This window comes from Pipistrellus hanaki (genome assembly GCF_964339955.1).
Source record: "Pipistrellus hanaki genome assembly, chromosome: 12".
NCBI lineage: Eukaryota > Metazoa > Chordata > Mammalia > Chiroptera > Vespertilionidae > Pipistrellus > Pipistrellus hanaki.
Genome location: NC_140514.1, coordinates 13,371,776 through 13,393,540, shown reverse-complemented (window position 1 = coordinate 13,393,540; position 21,765 = coordinate 13,371,776). Strand labels below are relative to the sequence as shown.

General features: G+C 46.6%; 1 protein-coding gene across 1 annotated transcript in view; it reads right to left on the bottom strand.

The window, feature by feature from the left end:
* ALK (ALK receptor tyrosine kinase) overlaps positions 1-21,765 on the bottom strand; it is a gene marked incomplete at its 5' end in the record, with an annotated part of 534,776 nt that overhangs the window by 109,911 nt on the left and 403,100 nt on the right. The gene's annotated exons all lie outside the window — the stretch shown is intronic.

The following is a 21,765-nucleotide window of genomic DNA, read 5'->3' as shown; positions in this document are numbered from 1 at the left end:
AGTAGAGTTTAGGAAAGCAGCCAGAGAAAGGCTGGTTTATAACATTTCCCTCTCCAGTTTCCACCTGGAACTCCATCCTATTGAAGAGGAGAATGGGCAGGAAGCTCACTCTGGGCTCAGAGTGACAGCCACTAGCCTGTCTTGTCAGCTGAGCTCTCTTACCAACACGAGTCCTTCATCTGCTCAGCACACACCTGCCTCTGGGTGGATAATTGTAGTCCCTGGCTTTGGATGGGGCTGCTCTCTGCTGGCTCCCCCTCATGGCTCTCTGTTGAAGCTCTTGGCATGGCAACGGGGAGAGGGCAGGTGCCAGGTGGGAAGGAGGATGCTAGCTCAGACCTGAGGGGTGACCCAAATGTGAAGCTGCAGCAGAGCCATTCCTGGATCTGCCCAGGGTGTTGCCAACCTGCTTGCAGCACAGCCTCCTGGCTTGTGCAGATTCCGACCCAAGGACCAGCACCCCAGTGTCGATGACTGGGACTCATCCAAATTATTGACAGGGCCAGATATGTCAGCCTGGAATGTCTTATGTCAAAAGTAGGGTCAGCAAAGAAGATGCTCTCAGAAAGAGCTCAGGCACAGAACATCTTTGTGCTAAACAGCCTGCTTCCTGAAATGGCCATGCCCAGCCCATTGGTGGTTAAGGAGGGGAGGGAGGAAGGAGGGGTGGAGAACCAGTTAATCACCAAGATGCTGGTGCCAGAGACCTCCATGTGTATCACTCGGAGTTTATGTTTCAGAAAGGAAATGGTGAGGACCACTAGGCAGAACTTCAGAAAGGAAATGGTGAGGACCACTAGGCAGAACTTCAGAAAGGAAATGGTGAGGACCACTAGGCAGAACTTCTTATAAAGTTCCTTATACTGATGGCAAAGCTACTCTCTCCAATGAAAATAAACAAGCTCAAGTCTTCAAAGATAATAGATGAAAAAGTAAACAATTTCTGCATTGTTCAAGAAAGGATTTTCCATGACCTACAGTTATATATAATAAAAGAATGTAAATAAATAAATCAGGGTGATTGAAGAGTAATATTTTAGTACAAGTGTGCCATAAGATTTCTATGTGATAACTAAAATTTGGCTAAAAGTATACTTCTGTGCTTCCTAGCAGCCCAAGCAAAAGGAAGATAGATCTATTATAAGATTCAAAGTGTTAATTGAAAAAATAAATGCTCTTTCTGACTCTGAAACACAAGATAAATTGTTTTGTGGGTCCTCCTAAGTGTTATAGTCGACAACACCTTCACCTGCATCTGTCATCAACACAATAGCAGTCAATTAGACATTATATATAATAAAGGCCTAATATGCAAATTGACTGAACAGTGAAACGACGACCGGTTGCCCCAGGCTGACCACCAGGGGGCATATGTTCAATGCAGGAGCTCCCATGGTGGTCAGTGCACTACCACAGCGGAAGTGCGGCTCAGCCAGAAGCCTGCTCACAGTTGGTGAGTGTAGCAGCAGTAGCAGGCGCTTCTCCCACATCCACAGCAGTGCTAAGGAGCAGTCAGTTGAGAGATAAGGAGCAGTGAACAGGCAGGGGTAAGGAGCAAGGGCTCCCGGACTGCTAGAGGGCACAGGCCAGGCTGAGGGGATCCCCCCATACACAAATTATTGCACTGGGCCTCTAGTTTTCTATAAAAGTGCTATCCCTGAAGCACATACATCAATGGAGGGTTAGATCTTAAAAACTGAGCTGCACCAACTTTGCAAAGATCTGAAAATAACATCCAGTACCAGAAGACTAGTGAGTTAGGGACTCTTATATATGACCGCTGAGAATGAAAATTGACAGAACTTTCTAGAAAAGCTTGGAAAGTTCCACTTCTAGGAAACGTCCTTGAAGAAACAGAGAGCTATACTTACTACCCCCCCCCCCCCCCAAACAGTAACAGTAGATGATAGGAGCATAAAAGTGCAAACAAAGCAAGAACTCCAGTGGTAGGGGAGTGATAATAGAAGCCTGCTTCACACAAAGGTGGTTTTTTAAAAGAACTTTTACCAACATGAGAAAAATGTTCATGATAAATTAACTAAAAAAATACCCCCCACCTATATCTAAATCTGTTGGAACAGCATGACAAAACCCATTTATACACACAAAGGAAATCCAGGAGGAATATATCATATTGTTCACACAGCTACCTCTGAGCTGGAGGATTATGAAGGCTTTGAGTTCTCCTTTTTCTGCCTTTCTGAATTTGTGTGCTCTGTAGTGGGCATATGTAACTCTTAAAATCAGAGAAAGGAAGCAGTAACTCTAAAGGAAGAATCTGCTTTCTCTTCCTAGGTCCACGCCTACATTCTAAAGATACCTATTCATCGCACATCTCTATTTATGAGACTCTTCAAAGCACTTTCTTTTCTTTACCTCATTGTTATCTCACCATCACTACGGGGAGCAGGCAGGGCAGGGGTTCCATCCCTTTTTAGAGAGAAAACTAATTCATGGGATGGTACCATTTGAATGGAGTCTTAGCTTTGTTTTTAGAAATCCACACGTCGCTGACACCCTGACCCACACCTCCCTGAGTACCTCCTGCAGAGGTAGGGATGTGGAGATGGACCCTGAAGGCGGAACTACCAAGCTGTTGACACCTCTCAGGGTTGCTGCATCCCTGAGACACCCACAGTGCCCTGGCAAGGCTGCTAAATCATGGTTTAGACCACACTTTCACAGAGGCACAAATTGCTACTTTGCGCTGCAGTGAATCTCAACATCTGATTTCCACTGACAGCTAAATTAACAAATCAGCTAAACTCTGCTATATTTTATGTCTCGTCTTATGCCAGATTTAATGTGTTCCAGACACAACACACTGCAGAGGAGTTTGGATTTACTGGCTCAGGGATAGCTGTAAACTATTCCCTGCGTCCATTTCACTCAGTGAACTAGGAAGCAGTTCCTGCGTCCATCTGTCAGAATCTCTGCCTGGGAGGAGATGAATGAATCCGAGGCGGCTGACCTGGCCAGGCAGTCCCCGAGAGCTGGCCATTCACTCTGCAGCAGGCTTCCCGGGTCTTGGTTACAATCAATGGGGTGATTTCTCTCACAGTTACTTGCCCTGACGGTCAGATATGGCCTACACCTGCTCCCCTGACTTCACTTTGCTCTCTTGAAGAGCAACATGGAATAAAATACCTTTATTTGCTCAGCACTCTCCATAGTTTAAAGCTAAAAAAACATAAATGCTTTCATTTGATCCTGATAATAGCCCTCTGGCATTTTACCGTCACCTGATTTTATAGATAAGGAAGCTGGTTCAAGGTCACATAGGTGGTAAGGGGTAGAGAGGGACTGGAATTGTGATCTTCTGGGTACCAGTCCAATACACCTTCTGGAATATTCTAAGGGTGGGACCCTCTGACCCTGCTTAAGAAGGACCTGAGAATTCCTCTGAAGCCTGGCACCTTACTTCTGCTAAATCCTGGCTCTCCAGGATGGAGGACACACTGACCAGGCAGCATGACAGTGATCGACACCTGTGACATCATCCCCATAAGAAACTGCAGAACATCTCCATCACCCCCAAGGAACTGTATGCCCCTTTCAGTCCATGCTCTCCCTGCATCTTGAAGCCCAGGCAGCTACTGGGCTGCACTTTGGCACTCTAGCGAAGTGTGTATTATAGGTAAATGGAATCATATGATACCTGCTCATTGGTGACTCTCCATTCTTGATAATACCACTTGTTGAACTCAGAGCCTAGACCCTAGAGCAGTGGTTGGCAAGCTGCAGCTCGCAAGCCACATGTGGCTCTTTAGCCCCTTGAGTGTGGCTCGATGTTAGAACCATTTCTTCAAAATAGACTCGACCAGACCAAAAACCGACTTCTGCACATGGGCCACGAAGTTTCAATCACACTGTACGTGCATGCCCACACACGGTATTTTGTGGAAGAGCCACACTCAAGGGGCCAAGAGCTGTATGTGGCTCGTGAGCCACAGTTTGCTGACCACTGCCCTAGAGAGTGGGCTGGGAGCTGCAATGGGGAGGCATCTGTCTTCATGTGGAGGGACTCATGACAAATTTCTGAGAAGCCACCCCAAATAGCCAGTGGCACTATCAGCTTATGGGTACAAGCCTAACTCCACTGATTGGTATGGCCAGACTTTTTTTTCTTCTTTTTTCTAATTCTACAAGCCCTTATGTAACTTATTTGAAACAACAAAGACTCTAACATTCCTATATCCTTACCTCAAAGTATCGAGTCCTAGGAGGAGCTGGAGAGGAAAGAAAGTGACCCTATTGAGATCACATATGATAGCTCACTGTGTGACATAACAGCCCTTCCATATTCCAGATGAGAAACAACTTTTGAGACTTAGTATCTTAGCCAAAACCACTAAACTCTTAAGTTCTAGAGTTGTCTTTCAGGATCCAAATCCTGGTCTTTCTCTTGCCCGATACCTCCTGATGAGCAGGCACAGAGACCCTGATGATGGAGACTGTGGGATGGCAATTGGTTATCACCCCAGCCAATGGCGACAATCCCTCATTAGCAGCTCCTGCTTGCCCTAGGCCAGTGCTAAACTCTCCTGCAGTCAGATCCACATTCTTTCAGGCACTGCCAGCCACAAGGTAACAGCCCCACAATAAACTCTATGTTCCTCCATCCCAGGGCCTGCTGGTAACACTCTGGTGATCCCAGGGCAGACTGCCCACAATCAAAATAACTACAGAGCATTCTCCACATGCCACATGGGACAATGGAGATAAATGAGACATGGCACAATCTCTTCCCCTGAGGTTCCCAACTCAGATATGACAGTATACTAGGGGATGCCGGACTGAACAGAGAGTGTGTCTGCTTGCTTCCGATCACATTCCAGTTATTAAGTAGGCAGCCACCTGTCTAGAGCAAACCTCTGCGTAGCAATGAGAGGTCAGAGCAGTCCCTTTAGCACTTGGAATAAATACTAAACAGAAACATGGAAGATTATCAGATAATCGGATGGTTTGATGGGATGGTGTGTGTGTGTGTGTGTGTGTGTGTGTAGGCGGGGAAGGAAGAGATGGGGATGATGCTCTGACCTGCTGGGGTGTGCCTGCAGCTAAGTCCTTGGCACCTTTCTTAGAGGGCAGAGAGGAGATTTAGGGTCCCACAGCAGAGAATTGGGAAGCCTGTCTCCTCTTACCTCTTATAATTATAAAGGAACTGGTTGTCCAGGTGGCATGGTTCAGTGATTGAGCGTTGACCCATGAACCAAGTGTTCTCTAGTTTGATTTCCAGTCAGGTAACATGCCCAGGTTTTGGGCTCGATTCCCAGTAGGGGGTGTACAGGAGGAAGTTGATCAATGTCTCTCACTGATGTTTCTTTCTATTATCTCTCCCTTCCTCTCTCTCTAAAAAAAAAAAAATCTATAAAAAATCTGATTGATGGTCCTATTCATGCCTATGATGCAAGGACTACTGGGAGAGTAGGGGGAATGTAGGTGAGAAAACAAGGGGGGAAATTCACCTCTACTGCCTTTCAGGCTCCAGCCCTGGGAATAATGACTGCTTAGGAAATGAGCTGCCATAAAGCTAACCTTCTACATCTGCAGAGTGCTTTCCTGAGTCACAGATGTAACTGGGATTTACTCCAAAGAGTGGTTCTAAAACTTTAGCATATATCAAAATTATGCTTCTTAAAACCCCAGACTTTCCCACTCAGCAGCTCAGATAGAGCCTGATCACTTGCATGTCTGATTATGCAAATATGGTGGTGCTGGTCCAGGGATTGTCCCTTGGATTTGGCTGCAAGGCTGTCGGGATTTTCTGTTTCACCTTGAAGAATTTCTCATAAACTTGATGTGAGCTGATGAACTGGGCCCTCAGACAAGGGGAGATTTGGGGGTGAGGGAGTCTATTCTCTTCTCTCAGAGGCAGCATAGTCTGTGCCAGGCTGGGTGGGTGCTGAAAACATTAGTTGCAAGATTCCACCCTCACCCCAGTGAACTCTCCCCATCTCTCTGAGGCTGACTTGGCATCTCTTTCCAGCCAGATGGTCCCCCAGGGTGGTCCATCTGGGTCTGCTTATGAGAATGTATAAGCTGGGTCTGTATAAAGTGCTGGCAGCTCTGGGGAGGGCATCTGAGTGCCAGCCCTTGTAATAATAAATGCTGTCCATTCATATGGTGAGCTGTGTGTCCTCAGAGAACCCATGAGCTTCAGCTCACTGGGCCTTTGCAACAACTTGGACAATCAGGTCAGCAGGAAGTAAGGGGAGAAAGTGACCATAGATCAGTGGTGACATTCTACAGTTGAAAAACTGAACCTCTGGGGTACCAAGACACAAAGCCAGTTCAGAAATTTCAATGAGCTAGCCAGTAGCAGGACCAGCGTTCTTCATACACTGTGGATTCACATGGTATGACAGCAAGTACCAATGGCTCAGATGGTTAATGTCTTGATTTCTGAAGCACTTTGACACCATCATGAGGTTAGTCTTTTCCATAATTCTGAGAGGTAGTGATAAACCACTGAGAGGTTTGGTTCTTGTCCAGATACCATAGGAAGGAAGAGGCAGGTCTGAAGGCAGCCTGCGTTCCTCTATGTGCAGCTCTCTCTGTCAGGACAGACCCCAATTCAATGCTCTCTTCCTATTAACAGTGTTCACTGTGATGCTCCATGAAAGGGGCCCAAATTCACTAGGAACTCCTCAGGGGTCCGAGCTAAGCCCTGAAGCCAGGCTGCCGGAGTTGGACTGTCCATCACATGCTCACTCTATAAGCGTAGGCAAGTGGCTTCCCCTCACTGAGACTCAGTTTCCCCGTGTGCGGTGGGGGTAGTAAGAACCTTCTTCCTCAGGACTTTGTGAAGAGCAATGAGCCTGTGATACAGATCTCAGTGTGGCCTGACTGGGTGAAGCCTGATGAATGTTGGCTCTGCTACTCTCGGGGTCCCTGATGACAGGGGCGGTGACTGCCGTCTCTACTGGCTTGGAGGGGACAGTGGAGTCAGCTTTCTTCTGTGAGGAATGCTGGGTCCTAATTACCAGGACTCGATGGGTTCCCTGGCCTGAGGCACAGCCTGTCCTTCCATTCTTGACCTCATTCTGACTGATGTCTTGACAGTAGGTCTGGGCCTGGGTTTTGGCCTCTCTTTGTCGGTGGCCTCATCCAGGGAAAGTCATTTCAAACTGTTTGCTGGTGACTGCTGCCTGTAGGCTGAGATTCATGGGCAACAGTGGCTTAATAGTCCATTAGGAATCGCAGTGGGGAGATCATCACGCATTATGCAGAGGCAATTGGCACGGCACCGATCAGGGTAGGGGGTGGCAGCTGAAGAGAGAGGTTCATTTAGACACAAAACAACTCCACATCCAGGAGGCAGGGGTCCATTGCACTGGGCTGTCGTCAACCTCAATGCAGACACCTGTGTAGCCGGTGCCCTGGCTGGGGGCCCCTCCTTTCACTATTGAATCAAAGGCTGATATAACCCAGTGTGTGGCCTTGCTCGAAAGGCCCAGCTGGGCCAGTCAGGTGTCTTTCTTCAGAATTCAAAGCTGAGGCAGTGCTGTCTGTAAGGGGTCTGTGGAAAGGTCCCGTTGTGGATTTGGGGTCGGGGCAGCTGTTCATCTGAGCAGGAAGAGCAGAGCAGCCCATCCAGAGCAGGACTGTGCAGGGCACCACACTAACTCGTCCTCTTGTTCTTCACCCTTTCTGCTCACTGCCCCTATTTTAGACATAGAGAAAGCTAACACTCAGAGTGCTCCCTCACACAGGGACAGAGGAGGCACCTGCAACTTTCCGGGTCCAGTCCCAGGCCATGGAGACCCTCACCGTCCTCCCACTTTTCTTGGTGGTGACACGAGTGGGTGTCTGACACCTGCCCTAGCAGCTGACTGGTTTCAGAGGCCTTTGGCCAACCTGTGGGTGTTCTGCCACTTCTCCTCTCTTCCAGGATAGAGCGATCACAGATATTATTTCACTTGATCCTACACTGTTCCTATGAAAAAGGCACGGTTGGCATCATGATTCAATTTTCAGAAGAAGAAACAAAGCCTCAGGTCTGGGCCTAAAACCAAGGCCCCTTTGCTCCCAGTCCAAAGCTTTCCTACATGATCTTCTTGTCGCCCATTACCTTCTACAAGGGTAACTGCTGAGTTTGTAAATCCAAGGATCTCAGCCCATCCTGGCCTGTGCTCCCCCTAAACACACACACACACACACACACACACACGTCCTTGAAGGTCTCTGCCATAGGAACCACTATACCATATCCCTGTTCCTCAGCTGCGGCTGATGCCTCGTGGGCCCAGTAGTAATGCAGCGGCTGCTCTCAGAGAGAAAGCCTTGTGACCACAGGAAGCAGTTCTGTTCATTCAGTCTCATCTAATTAAGAGTCACTGAACTGTCAGACACATTACCTTCTGGATTAGGCATAAAACCAACACCCCGAATTCTCCAAACTCTGTCCTTGCTGGGAACTCTGCCTGTCCCCTATGCTTGCCTGCCATAAGGAGCAGAAGGCCTACCTCCAAAGTGTAGGCTACCCTGAGGTAAGACATACAAAGCCAGAGCTTGGGGCGGGGACCCACATCACTTACAGTTTGCTAAGCGAGCCCCAGGCTTTTTCGCCATCAAATTGAATGAAAAGATGCAGCCAGGCCTGGGCTCTCAACTTTGTTTCTACACTTTAGTTCTAATGAAAGCCCCTGCTTCTTAGGTTCTCTCATCTGAAACGGGGATAATGAGCTGCTGCATGGGCTATGCTGAGGACTGTGAGATACCCCATCCAGTGTACTCCTTACTTGGTTCCTGGCCAGATTTGGATGTGGGTCAGCACTGACCAATGGTGGCGCTGCTGTGCTAGTTAGCTCTGTGTCCTTATCTCCTCCTCACCACCGTCCCCACTGTCTCCGTTCTACATCATCCTTTCTCGCTCTGTCAAGTTTCACCGTCAAGGCCCCCACCCTCACTGTGCTACATACAAGGCTCTGGGACTCTCCCAGGGAGAGTGATCTCTCTCCCTCCACACAGTACGTAACATTGCTTTTAGATTTTAGGAAGGCCAGGTATATTATTTCTGATGTCACAGCAGTCTTGGCAAACATTCATGGACAATGCCTGAGCTATTTAGGGTCAGACCATGGCCAGATTCACTCATGTTCTGTCCTTCAGGTCACAGGTGGATGCTGTGACACTATTGGCCTCCCTGGCATTTGGAATGTTCAAGGTTTCTCATGTCAAGTGCCAAGCTCTAGCTGGGATTTGACCTGGTACGTTTTCATGCTAGCGATCCCTTTTAGAATCTGCAGGTTGCCTTAGCAAGGCCTTCCTGTTGGGGTGGGTGGAAAGAGTTTTCTTCCTATATATGATGGTCAAGGGTATATCTCAGAAATTCTTCCCTCAATTTCTGAAATGCTTGATGAAATCCTAGTGGCTTGGCCCTTCCCGGGCCCTTAAAAAGAGTAGTTACCAGTTATCAAATCTCCCTGTATACTAATCACTATGATAAACACAAAATATACAATCTCTTATTTATTCCATATGGCATCTCTATGAGATAGATGCTATTATTATCACTTTTTTTACAGATAAGTTGAGACTAAGAGAAGCAAAGGACGGCCGAGTTAGGACTACTGGTAAACCGTCTAATGGAGATCCGAACCTAGAACATCGACTCCAAGGCCAGAGTTCCTAACCAATATGACACGGAGTTTGCCAGGGCACCTCTGAAGTTTTTATTATCTCATGAACTGTTTCTACAAGGAAACACACAATGTTGCAAAAAAAAAAAAAGAAAAAAAAAGAAAAAAAAAGAATAACTGTTCTGAGATAGGCTCTATTCTTTGAAATAAGAAATAATGTCCTCATAAGATATTTTATCTTATTTGAAAATTTAAATCTCTGGTGATGGTTAGGACTGATCAAGGTCTATAATTTTAAATAAATGTTCTGGCCTAAGGTGGAAAATAAAGAAAACACCCAACTCAGATAAGTAGTTGAGCCTCGTGCAGAATGCCTGGGAGTCGGCCTGCTCCTGTTGAGGGCTCTTGGTCTTGTTTGTCTCCACGTAAGAAGAAAAGTCTCCGGCAGACGGCCCCCAGGAAGCAATTGGGCTGACAGCAAATTCTTCCCAGGGCTCCGGGGGGACTGTTTCAATCTTGAGTTTGCTCAAGCGTCAGGCAAGCTGATTGTTCACCGGTTCCCCTCGAATGTGGATTTACTCTGCCCGTGGGTACCCACCTTCCGGTGCAGCTTCTCCGCTTCATCTCCACAAAATAAACTGCGTGAGGCTGAGAGGCGGCGCCGGCGCCATCTCCCACTGGGATCACCTGCTCGTTCACTTCCCCGATCTTGCCCCTTCGGTGATGCTTCGCTCAGTTGTAATGAGTTGTCACACGTCCTCCTTTTCTACCAGACAAGCTCTGTGAGGACCAGCAATTCCCCCTGCACACACTAGCAGGCGATGAATAAATGTTGGGGGGATTGATAAATAAATGGTTTCTTTTTCAACTAAGGGATAAACAATGAGGAATATCCTAGGTCCGTGGTCGGCAAACTGAGGCTCACGAGCCACAATGAGGCTCTTTGGCCCCTTGAGTGTGGCTCTTCCCCAAAATACCACGGCCTTGGAGAGTCTATTTTGAAGAATTGGCATTAGAAGAAGTTTAAGTTGAAAAAATTTGGCTCTCAAAAGCAATTTCAATCATTGTATTGTTGATATTTGGCTCTGTTGACTAATGAGTTTGCCGACCACTGTCCTAGGTATATGTAGGAGCATGGATGACCCACACAGAACTTAAAAGGAGGCCTTCCGCTGTGGTTATCTTACACATATTAATTGGGACTGATGTCCCCTGGATCAGCAAATCAGACTTTGTTCTGCAGCCAGTTTCCATCCCATGAAAAGGGGTTTTTGGGCTGGCCCTGTGCTTCTCTGCACCCTAACTCCAGACTTCATCCCTTTGAATTTCACCAGAGCTATGCCATTCAGTTTCCAGATTGTTCCAAACAGCAAGGTTCCTGGCAGGTGAGCTCCTTCTCAGTGAGGAACGTAGGCAATTAGCCCAGAAATCCTCCTCCCTTTTCCCCAGACGCTTTCTTGTGGTGAGTTAGGTCAAGTCATGGTATTTCATTAGGATAATAAAAGGGAGAAAGTCAAACTCTTAGAATGTGAAAGTCTCTCATGTAATAAAAGCTGACTGGTAATTTATGGCTGTTCCACCTGAGGGTGACTTCAGGATCAATACACTCTAGTTGGACTTCCAGAGACTCAATTCATAGAGGAGCTTAGCGGATCATTAGTGAGCCGCGCCAGCCAGCTCACCTCCCAGAAGGCAGCCTGCGACACCCAGCTCATCCCCAGACTGAAAACCTACTGAGCGGAGTGCTGGTTGGGTGGTCTCACTGCCTTCTTACCTCCTTTTCCATCTTGGAGAGAACTTTACCTAACCTAGAATTCACTCAGCGTGGCCCTTGGGTGGTGCTCATGTCTTTGCAGACTCTGTCCAAATGCTTCCTCATCGGTGTGAGGAAGAAGATGTGTATTTCAACTCCCTTCTTATAGCCAGGGCACTCAGCGCCCACTGGCTAGATTTGAAGCCACAAGCTGAGGCTTTCCGGGGCTTAGCTCAGATGACCTTGGCCCTCTGCAGTCCACAGACCCTTCCTGATGGGAAAGGGTATGCATAGCCAAGAGCAAGCCTTCTGGGATCCAGGTGTCATGACAGCCAGAGGTGGCTGTTTCCTTTCTTTCTGAAAAAGGAGCTGCTGCGGAGTTTGCATGCTGCCTTGACCTTGGCTAGCCAGTCGTCTCCCGTTAGGGGTCTAGTCCCTGTGTAACCACTGGCCTTTGGGCAGCAGGAAGTACAAAGGGCACACATTACCCAGGGCTTCTTACAAAAGGCTCCCACCTGCACACAATGGGTACCTTTTCCAAAAGCCCTGTGCTAAACATGTTTTCGTCAGTGACTACATGTGAAGATTGTGCTCATTGGGCATCTTCTCTGTATGTGATTCTGTGGTAGGTGTCAGGTGCTGCGGAAATACAGAGATGATTCATTGATTCTTATCCCCAAAGACTAGCAATCTTAGGGCTGGTGTGACAGGAGCACAAATAACTAGGAACTGTGGTAAAACCTAAGGACCATAATGGTGGTGAAAATAAAAGCCTGCAGACGTTTAGAGGAGAAGTCGTTTCTAGGTGGATGAGATGAATTAATTATACTTAATTTATGTGCTCTGCAGTAAAGGTGCTTGTGCGTGAGGTTTGCTTAAAGAGGGAGGTAGGAAGCCCACTTGCTCTGTATTTTTCTAAGAATAGAGCGTTCTTCTAAATCCACTCCTTGTGCACCCCTGTCATTGGGGCCTGGAACCAATAGGCTGCCAGGGTGCGGAAAGACAAAGTGGAGAAGAATGGCCCATATAGGAGGGAGGCTCCCGGAGGCCATGCTGTCAGGCTGAGCAGCAGTCTCCCCGGATGCTCCTTGTTGGGGAGACTCTCTCCAGAGGCTCAGGAAACGGATGAACCTGCAGGCTGATCTCGCAGGCAGTCTTAAATGGATACCCCTGATTGACAAAACGGGTCCCCATGCTATTAGGAGTGGTGACAGCTTTCAGACGGGGCGTAAACTGATTGTTAAAGACCCCTCCGCATTATTCACCAGGGTGGGAGAATTCGTTTCAGTATCCGGGAAAAACAGTCATTTGGATAATTGCATTCTGTTTCCCTGTGTCTCCTCTAACGCATTAGCGGGAGATAATACTCCACATTCCAAGTCCAGAACCATCCCACAGAGCTGCTATTAAACAGCTGTCACCTTCCTCCCCATAACTGGATGCATTTCTCGGCAGGAAGAATGACTCCCTGTGTGTGCACACGCGTGCGTGGGCCGCATCAATCCTAGCATGTAGGAAATGTATCACCAGAGTGAGAGGCAATGCATCACAGTGAGAAAAACACTGGTCTAGTCAGGAGACTAGGGTTCTGGACTGGGCTCAGCTGTGACTTGCGGTGTGACCTTAGGTAAGTCACTGAATTTCACTGGTGCCTGGGTTTCCTAAGCTGTAATGTGAGGAGCCTGGTCTAGGAGATTCCTCTGGGGTCTGCAGTTTGATGTCACCATGTGGTATCCTTATGAGCAGAGCAGGGGGTCCCCAAGACTCTTGCTTTGGGCTGGAAACTCTTAAAACAGATTGGCCACATAATCCTTGAAGACTGCGCCCTGTCCACAGCCACCAACCCCAAAGAGTAAGGCTGTGGAGGCACTGGGCCCAGTTCTTCTTTGCTCCTCATTGATCTAAAGCTACGAAGACAGGTTGCCTTTGAAAAAAATTATATTTGGCTCATTCTTTCCTCACTTCATTGTTTTTCATGATCCATATCAGACCTCTGACCCCACTAAAGTAATGGAAAATTAGAGAAGAAAATGATGAAGGAAAGGATGAAAGGGGAGAGGGAGGGAAGGATGGGGAGGAGGAGAATTAGAAAAGAATTGGGAGGGTGGGGGAATCCCGGAGAAGAAGCTATTGTAAGGAGGCCAAATGCAGAATGACAGAAGGCTATGAAAGTAAATGCTGGAGGTTTAAGAAATTCATGTCCCCTCTTCTTCCTTTCCTTATCCTCTTCCCTGTCTCCTTTCTTTCCTTCCTTTCTTCCTTCCATCTCTCTTTTCTTTTCACCTTCCCTTTCTTCCCTCCCTCCCTTCTTTCCAATAAACACTTACTAGCACCCAATAATCTGACACACAATATTATACATCACTGTTCTCTATGCTAAAGATGGGTAAGTCGTGATGCTAAACATGAGTAAAATTTGAATAAAATATGATCCTTCCATGCAAGGAGTTGACAGTATTTTAGAAGGAGGTGAGTGTCTGATGTGCAATGAGATGTGGAAAGACTAATAGGAGGGAATGGACCAATTCTACTGGGGGAGGGAAGGAGTGTTAGGAGGCCTCATGGAACTGGATGGTCTCATAAGATGAGAGAATTTCTGTGCTCTTCTATTATGCATGCCCTCTCTATAGTTTTGCAGAATGATCTTCCTTTACTCAGGAAATACTTCCGTATTTCCACTGTGTATTTCCACTGTGCTGTGAAACCCCTTTAGCTGTATTCGCTGCACTGTGCTGCAATCGCCTCCTTCCATGTCTGTCTTACTCACTAGACTGAGTTCTTTAACACCAGGAGACTTAGCTTAGTTGCCTTCATATTTATATTGTCCAGGACCTACCTACCACAGTGCCAGCAAACAGCAGATGAACACCCCCCTGCAAGCAAACAAAACCCTCTTCTCCTCGTTCCTTTCCCTTCCCTCTGTTTCTTTTGCACCTGCCTCTTCTTCACTCCAAGGTCCCTAGCAGAAGCGGGTTAGCCTAAGTGTCTCTTTCATACTGGCGGTCTAGAATGTTTTCTCAGAGCGTGTGTGTGTGTGCAAGGCTCTCTTCGCAGGCAGAGCCTGGTGTGTGTACTAACAACAAGCCGGTGGATCTCAGGAATGTCTCTCCTCTGGGAGTGCAGACCACCCTTTGGCTTTCTTCTTCCTCGGGGGGCCTTCATCCATTGCTGCTGGGCTATTTCTTAGAAAACAACATACCCAGGCAACTGGAGGCATGGCCTTTTCCACCACGCGGTGCCTCTTTGAGCTCACACCACTCAGCCCCAAAGAGGTTGGTCTCTTGACTTGAAAGTGAAGGTGGAAGTCATCCGGCCTTGACTCACACCCTCATAAAGCTGTCACTTCCACCAGGATGTATATTCCATGTCTATGAACTCATGGGCTACCATCACGTCTGGATCTAAGGCACAGGACGACATGGTTGTCTAGGTTATAGTTGGCTTCACCTACATACCGGTTACTCAGTCTATTTTTTTTCCTGAGGGAATTGTGTCTTTTGATCTTTGTACACAAGTCTGGGGACCTCAGGAAAAAACACATTTAAAATAATTAAAATTAATAATTCTTCATCATTTCCACCTCTGAAAGCAGGATCCTTAGAAAGCTGGTACAATCTGAGTCAACAATTCAGACTCAGTCATCTCTTCAGAAAAGTTATTAAGAAGTTTATGGAGGACACCAGATTGCAAATCTCTTCATGAAGAGCACCAGGAGACTATAATACCTTAGCTGGAAACTGAGGCATCTCTGGCAAAATTTTGGACTCTCTTATATATGGGACCTTCCTCTTTCTCTTCCTCTCATTTTGGAAGTGAGATTATGAAACTCTAATGGTCCCGCTGAAATAAGTCTAAGTCCCTAAATATGTCACTCAATCTCATAATCCATAATTATTATGGGCTATAAACAGAATCAAAATGGGAAAAATCTAAACATTACTGAGTTCGTGTTCTACATTGAATTGGAGTCTTTCATGATCACAGATGGATTAAAGGGAGGCTTTCTCTCCAGATACATGTTTCAGATAGCTTCCCAACCTCCATCACAGACACTTGTGTATTCAGACCAGAAAAAAAAAATGCCCAGCATGGGTAACAATAATACCTAGGAGGGCCGACAGGCTTTGATTTCAGGAATGTCTCCCCATGCCCTCCAGGGAAAGAAAACAGTACAGCTAGAAGCGTGAGGGCATCTCTGAGATGAAGGCAGGGCTTGAGCTGAGGAAGGGCCAGCTAACGAGGTCAGCTCACCATGGGCTTCATTTCCAAGACCAGGAAAGCTGGGAGCTCTAACACGTTTGCACTAAGAGGAAACTGCTGATAGAAATCCTGCCAGTTCTTTCTGAGGGACACACTGTCCTTGAGGAAAGAGCCAACCATCATCTTTACACATGTCCTAGTTTTCCCTGTCAAAGAAACTGAAGCCCTACTCAGGCATCCCTGCCACTCTCTTCCTCAGAATATGATGGTAGAGAGCTGGGGCTCAAAGCAGTGGTCAGGAACTGATTAGAGAAGGCGAGCCTTTGGGGAGCCCTGATAGGGGAGCGAGGTCTATGCATTTCCCACCTGGGACTTGGCCTGGTGGGGTGAGGGAAGGAGGGAAAGACCAGAAAGATTGAGAGGACTTGCAAGCAAAATGACACGTGTCCCCGGGTGAGCTCTGGGCTCTTCAATAGATCAGGATAGTAGAAGAGGCAGCCAAAAGTTTGTGGATGGAGAGCACCCCAGAATATGATGGTTTAGAATTCTTTCTTTTTCATTCTCCTTCCCATTCCTCTGCTGAGTGAGAAACATGGGAGGCTTCAGTGGCACCTGATAAGAGCTATCCATTCTGGCCCCTGCAGAACCACGCTCTCTTGGTCTTTGGACCTGAGAGTCCTGTCTGCAGGTCATCTAGTCCATACAGATTCCTCCTACTCTATCCACAAGTCTTCTGCAGGTTTGCCCACACCATTTAGGCCACCTCTGGGCCTCTGCCAGGAAGACACTGAGACTCAACACCAGGAGACACTCTCATGCTGCAATGTAGGAAGAGGCTGGTCATAAACATTTGAGGAGGGAAATGATGGGTATGCCTTTATTTATCACACAGAGTAAACAATTGCTATAACTCTGTGAATTGAGTAAATGCTTTGGTATTACATACAATCACAGGTTAGGGTGGAGAGAGAAATGGGCAAAAGGGCCATGCCAGAGGGAAGATGGCAACGAATGGACAGGGCAGCCCTCTAACTATGTTAGTATGCATAGGTATTAGGGAGAGAACGTGTGAAAGCCAGCACGTAAGGGTTTGTGTCTGTGCACTAACAAGAAAGATGGTATGATAAAAAGGCAATAGAGACCATTTCTCCTTATAATTTTCTGCTTTCTGTTCTAATCCAAATAATGTAATCCTAAGAATGTCTCACCCCAGCTTTACACCCTCAGAGCCCAAATCCACAGGCAGATGCTTTAGGCCTCACAGTCTCCTCGATCTTGGGGAGTGGAGTGTAGGGAACTGAGTCCCAGTCTTCCCAACCAAAGTGACCCTCTCTGGAGGTCATTCTACTGCTGTTCACAACTGGGACAACTCATTCACCCTGCTGTGGGCTTCTGAACCATACACCTCCACAGAGGCTGTCTCCTGACCCAGACTGCCTGTCCCTGCGGCATTGGTGAGCTAATCAGAGCCAATGTTTTCATTACATTCAGGTTTCATAGATGACTGAAAGGGTAAGCTTATAAAAGCAAAATAAAGTTGAGGCATTCAATCTCTCTGGGCCTTTTAAGACAACAGACTTATTATGTCCATGTGAATTTCCAGGAAGAAGCCTCTAATTAAAGCTTATTGCCTCTCAGCTGCCATTGGCCTGCGATGTGGCTCGTCCTTCCTGTTCATTAGAGCAAAAAGGCATCCTAGTGAGGAGGTGGCCTCACAGAGCCCATGCCCACCTTCCGGCCCAGGCCCCCTGTGAGCTGGGGAGGATCCCAGTCCTGCCATGATAGCCCCATCACCATCTCCTGCATGTAATTTGGGATCCAGACAGGATATTACATGCCTGTTCTTGAAGGAAATGATAAGACCCTGGTCTACCAGTTGCATGAATGATTAATGAGGGATAATTAGTCAATGTTTGGTAAGCATTTTATAGACACAAAATGTTGGCTAAGAGCTAAATGAAAGAACAGAAGCAGCAACATCCAAAAGGCTATACATCTACCCAAATGCCACACAGAGAACCCCAGAATGTTGGATGGAGGGAAGGAGGGATCACGGAGCAATTGCCCTGTGGTTTCCAAGCTGTGATTGCAAGGCCTTCAGGGCAGGTGCCCCATAACTGCCTCCCAGTGTTTCCTCCCCAACACATGACAGCTGGAAAAGCGAATTAAAGTTCCACAAAACTGTGTTTGCAGCATAACTAAAAGGAAGATAATGCCCAAAAGTCCAAATAACCATTAGTAAAGGAGAAAAAGCATCTTAGCCCATCAGTTCACACTCTTGTCCTCCCAGCCTATGCCTGTCAACTAGCAAGCAGCTCCCTCAGCCCTTGTGCATAGTCCTCCACTCTGGAGAACATCAGTGTTTGGTTCCCACAGCTCTAGGTGTGCGGAGGTCTGTCCAGGGGTCTGGGCAGAGCAGAACTAAAATGTCTCTCAGCTCTTCAGATAAAAGTTTACTATCTCTCCTGATATCTCCCTTCAAGCAAAACAAAACAAAACAAAACAAAACATAGGAAAACCAAACCAAACCAACTCTGAAATCAATTCTGTCCTCGGGAAAATTTAAGAAGCTGTAGGCCAATGCACAGGGGACTTTAAAATCAAATTTTTGCTTAGTCTGGCCCTAACCTTGACCTCAGTTTTAGGAACTGAATCCTTCTCTGCCTGATTTGGTGGGTTAGGCCCAAATGCTGGTCTCTGGTGTCACTTTGGGACTCTGCCTACCATTCACTCACCTGTCTCTTGCAGTGAGAAGATACCTGTCCTCTGGCTCAGCTTCCCAGCAGGCGATCCCAGGCCTGGCTCCTTCCCTCACCTATGTCCCTCTGTCTTCCTGGAGTGGTATTTCCTCAACATCTCCTTTGATGTACCCCAAATGGCAGAGAGGGGTGAAGTCACTTCCTAAAATCTGGGGATCACTATGAGCAGACAATGTCTTTAAAGCCCATGCTTTATCTTAAAATTTGTGTGTAGTTTGCATTAAAGTGAAATATATAACCATGCTGGTTTTCATATAAAAGTGTCCCTCCACCTCAATCTTCCGGTAAAACTAAAGCTCTGTGGACTCTGGGTTTTCACATTCCCAGAACACCACTACGTATCCTCGAGGTATAAGAATCACTGGCCCCACTTGATCCTAACCCACTGGTTGGATCCTGGCTCCTCTTAACTTGCCCACAGCCAATGCCTGTGGCCAATTCCTGTGTGGCTGAAGTGTTGGAGGCAGCCTGGTCTCAGACCTTTGGGGCAGAACACCGAGAGCAGACTCACCATCCTTCCTCCAGGGAGCATCCTTAAGCCTCACCAAGCCCCTGAGTTGAGCAATTTATTTCTAAATCCAGTGTTTCTTGATGACTCATATCAGTTGTTTGAGCCATGGTCAGTTAAGAGTAGCAAGGCCACAGGGTGACTCAAAAAGGGGCAGAACTAACCCTGGCTGATTTCCCATTAGACTGCAGATATCATGTCACACTGTCATACTTAACTCACATGGCCCAGGATGGGTACCACTGTCTTCATTTCATTCATGAATTATTTAACTCTATAGGATGTAATGGACACATAGCACCCAAGCAACTGAGGTAGGATTCAAATCCATGCTTTTCTTACAAAAATCCTATTCTCCTTCCACTGTCCATCTGTTGCATCTTTTTTGCCCATTTCACTCATTAAGGCCCCTATCAAAGAATGAAAGAAACAGAGACAGGAGGTGAGGTTGGGATGTATGAATTCTGCCATCAGCTTCAGAAACATGAAGAGGGTGTGAGAGAGGTAGTGGATTGAAACCAACATCTAAACTGACACTTCTCTTATCATCTCTGGAAAGAATTTATCTTGGTCCACCTTGCTCTTCTCATAGCTGCAGATGTGAAGGAATGGCTGTGAGAGGGGCCTACAGAGGGAACACCACTAAACCAAGCCCCTCATTCATCACCAGGGAGAGTTCCGGTCTCATTAATAACTGGGGTTTAATCTTCCACATTCAAAGAGACTCCCATTACCCAAAACAATAATTTTTAAAATTACCCCGCAGTGTGTCAATCGGGTATTGAATACTGAGTTACTTAAAGCTAATAAATGCTTCTAGAAATTATTTGAACATTTGATGAATTAAAAGTTATGAAATATTTATAAGCAGTAACAACACCATTTAGCACCATTAATAAAATAAATACATTAGAGAATGAAATTCATTACTGTTTTACCACTAGACATTGATGTCAATGACTGAATATTGCTCCAAATTACTTGTAAAATAGACCAATTATTTCACTGTGATTAATCATTTCAATTATTTCTTTTATGTAGATGTAATTTGAAAGTAATTTTCTTGTGGGAGTACAATGACCTCAGCACACTAGGTCCTTATTTATTTATATTTAAAAACCTTGGTGTCTGTCCCCTCCCCCCAACCCCATTTCTGGGTGATTTCCAGCAGTTGGATATTTGAAACAGTTGCTCAAGCAATCATTATTGTTCCCAAGCACTTTGTATTGGCTTTATTAGTAATTATGAATAAGCTCTCCCAAAGTTAGAGACTCCCTGCCACCAGCAGTAACATTAGCAGGAAAAGGAGGGACTGGCAAAACCCTCTCCTTGTTCCACCAGCTATGGCCCTGCTGTTTTAGATGAGTTCAGCCTGAGGAGGGCTGTGTGGTAAGCAGGTTGAAGGACTTTCTAGGCTCTTCCCTGGCCTCCAAGCACCCCCACAGGATTAAACAGTCCTATTCCTTTTCATTCCGCAATGAGTTTTGTGTACGCTGCCACAAAAAAATGACTTCATTAGAGATAAAAGCATAGATCATAGGGAATAAGGAAAAGAACTCTGCAGCTTCAGAACGCGGATCAGGGCTGTTAGACTCTGATGGGAAAGTAGTAACCTTTCCCACAGCTCCCTGGCCCGTCGGCTCAGACAGAGCCCGGACAGAAGGTGAGATGTGGGAGTGAGCCTGCAAGCACACCCAGGTAGTTGTGCAGGATTAGTCAGCCCTGGTTTCAGAGTGAGGACATTCAGCTCAGTCAGGGACACAGGACAGAGAGGGAGATAAGTATTTATTGTGTTGAGCTCTGTACTGGGGGTTCTAGCTCTGTGCCAGGGGTTCTACACACAACATCAGTTTTAATTCCCCAACAAACCTATAACTGTGTATTATTAGCCCCATATACTGATGAAAAAATAAAAACTTATAGACTTTAAAAACTCTTCTAAGCTTCAGAGGGTGGTCAGTGATGGAGCTGGGATTCCATCCTCATTCTGTTTTATTCCAAAGCTGCAGTCTCTCTCCTATCGTGTAACAGGAATATCTTTCCTCAGTGCAGACCAGGAGAAAAGCACTGGTAGTTTTTAGTAGTTTGAATGCAGAGATTAAAAAAGAAGATGCCATTTTTGATTCCAGGAACATAGCATCTATTGAGCGAGGCACATACGTAACTCTGGTAAGAAAGACATGCATGAAAGTAATTGTGAGCTGCGACTGCTTGGAAAAGATGGCATTTGAGCTGAGGTATGAAAGAAGTGCAGGACTTGGAAAGACAGAAGGCAAGGCAAAGGGAGAGAGCACGCTTCGTGTGCTGTGGCCAGACAAAGGCATGGCGTGGGGAGGTGTTGGGGGAATGTGTGAAGGGGTCACAACCCCAGTGTTTCCTGAGCATTCCTTGGAAATGCTCAGGAAACACTGGGGTTACTATATTCTTCTCTGCTCTCTGTCTTACACATTCACACTGACCCCTTCACACCCCTTGGTGACCACAAGATCTCAGTGGCTGGATAAAATCATCATTTTAATGCTTATCTTCCAAACAGTACCATCCACAGATAAACTACGGGCAGGAAGTTTTAGAAAGAGGGTGTTAAGACGTAGAGTGTTTTTAAAACAGGGTTCACCCTCTACCTGGGGGGCACACTGAGAATTAAATGAGGACACGAGGCTGTGGCTGTGATTCCTCTTTGCTTTCACTTCCAAGCAGTAGATCCCACTACTGCAGAGATGACCCAGTCCCTTGAAGTGACCAGCCCAGAGAGCCATCTCAGTGCCAGTCTCAGGTTGGCAATGCTGTGGCTGTCAGAGCCCCCTTAGTGTTAACTTCATAAGGCTTTGCAGGAGGAGTCAGAAGAGTAATTTATTTTTGTGAGTAGTATTTTATCCACAAGAAACTGAGCAGCATGGAGGGAACAGCTCTGCTTTTTAAGGTTTCAGGCCAGGTGAGGCCGAGAAGGGGCAGGAAACT